Raw genomic sequence first — 2534 nt, 5'->3', positions numbered from 1 at the left:
TTTAAATTGGATTTATTAGCAAACCCTGACAGGCTAGCATTAATTCCCAGAGGAAGGTGAAGCGCAAGAAGCAGAGGGGTGAAGGCGGGGAAAGAGAAGAATCAATCGGCAGAAAAAATTGGCCGTGAAAAGGTTCCAGGTCAAAGGGCGGTGAATATTCATACCAATCATTAGAGGAATGAATTGCTGAGATTAAAAAGTGGGAGAAAAACATCAGGCCAAACTCTAATCCTTTTTACACCCAAGAATCATCCATAATGATACAGTTGCACTGAGGAAGTTCTTCAGCTAAAACAAATTCAAAAGTTACAAAATAAAGAAGGACATCAATTACTCAGAAGAATGTAATTGGCCAGCCTAAGGATCACTAAACACATCTTTGACACACAGAAGCAATATTTCATGTCCCAGACACACATGAAGAATATTTTTCTCAAATAAAGATATCCCAAATGAATTGGAAATATTGAAGAAAATTACAATGTGTGCAGAAATGGATAAATTAACAAAAGAAGTAAAAAAATAAGGAAGATTCAGATTATTATAAAACATGGGAGAAATGTTATGGCTGGCTAGAGATGAGGAAGGTCAAGGACAATAAGGAATGATTATATGTATAATTAAAGTGTATAGATGCAAATTATGTAATATTACTATTGGATTTAGCAATGTAATGACAGTGATTGATATTAGGGAAACTGTACCACGTTCAACTTTTTTTATTCTAAGAATTGTGTGTCTTTGTGTTTGTTTATCTGTTTAATAAAGAAATTTTTAAAAAAGAATATTTTTCTCCCATATCTGAGATTAGAATAAAATATATACTGAGACCCAATGGGGTAAAGCTTAGGGTCTGCTTGACCACTACCTATTTTAAATACAATGAAGGTTCTACAGACAAAAACACAGCTGTGCCATGGATTCATCTGTGTCCCCCATTGTGGCCAATCTCTACATGGATGAGATAGAAACCAAAGCCTTAGACTCCTTCACAGGAATCCTACCCATTCACTGGTATAGGTATGTGGATGCTTCTAGGGTCAAGATCAAAACACAGGAATTGGAAGCGTTCACCAAACACATCAACTCTGTGGACAGATACATCAAATTACATAGTGTAACAAGAGTTGGGAGGGACTTGGGAGGTCATCCAGTCCAATCCCCTGCTCAAGTAGGAGAGTCTATTCCAAATATTAGCCTCTACCTAGGATCGAACTCACAGACTCCTGATTGTGAGGTGACAGCTCCACCTCTAGGCCACACGGGAAGATGTTAAAGAAAATAGTCTAGCTTTCCTGGACTGTGTGGGACACATTAAGGAAAACAGAAGTCTTAACACTGAAGTTTAGAGAAAACCCACAAACAGAGATCAATGTTTACATTTTGATTCCCACCTCCCACTGGAGCACAAAATGGGAGACATCACAGAGCTTGAAGGCCTGGCTACCAGCAAAGATGGGAAAGAAAAAGAACAAAAACACATCAAGGCAGCCCTCAGCATGTGTGGCTATCCCAAGTGGGCCTTCATCAGATCTCAAGAAAGACCCTACAGGAGCTCTTCCATATCAGATAATGAAGAAAACAATGAATGAAGCAACATTGTCATTCTGTCATGTACATTGCAGGCATATCGGAAAAGCTCAGGAGGATCTTTAGCCAACGTAACCTATGTGTACACTTCAAACCTAAGAATACACTAAGGTAGAAGCTTGTCTACCTCAAGGATTAAAACACCCAGTCAAAAACTGAGCAATGCGATATATACACTATAGTGCAGTGAGCCATGTTCAGATCTGTTCATTGGGGAAATAAAACAACCACTTCATAAGCGCATGGCACAGTTGGAAGTTAGCACCCCCACCCCTCTCCTAGGAAAATGAAATATTTTAGGATATACTAAAAAGGCAGAATATTTCCCCTAAAAAGAATAGAAACTTGGAAGCAGAAACTCACCTCAGAAGCAGAAGTTCACCCCCACCTTTGTTAATGGGTGGGCCATTAAGGTCTGGGCCAGAATATTTTACATAACAAAGATCTCCAGGTAAAGCTATAGGAATTGCCCAAAGCCCTTTCATTACATCATCATCCAGCAAGGCTCAACCAAGCCTGGCACTCAGGACAGCCTACAGAGTTGCCCCTGCATGGCCCCATGGGAGTCTGACAACCAATCAGAATACAAGCTCAAATTCAAATCCCAACAGAGGGTATAAAATCTGGCACTCTCAGCATATCAATCCTTCTTTTTGCCTTCCTTCTTTCTTCACACCAAGGCATGTGAATCTGTCCATCATGAAACCATCTTTCCAAGCAGTCACCATGTTTCCAGTGTCTTTCTTCCCCACTTGGAACTGAACCCAGAACCTTCCAACAGCACAACATAGCAGAACAAATTACATCAGGGCTAGATTCAGCAGTCCATCTGCATTTAAAAGACACAGAGCACTCTTTTGAAGACAGCAAAATCCACATTTTGGACAGAGGGGATTGCTGGTTTGAAAGAGGGGTCAAAGAGGCCATCTATGTCAAAACTGAAC

Source organism: Pseudonaja textilis, chromosome 2, assembly GCF_049901715.1.
Source record: "Pseudonaja textilis isolate UNSWEBS1 chromosome 2, rPseTex1.2, whole genome shotgun sequence".
In the NCBI taxonomy this organism is placed as follows: Eukaryota; Metazoa; Chordata; class Lepidosauria; order Squamata; family Elapidae; genus Pseudonaja; species Pseudonaja textilis.
This window is presented reverse-complemented; position numbering follows the sequence as displayed.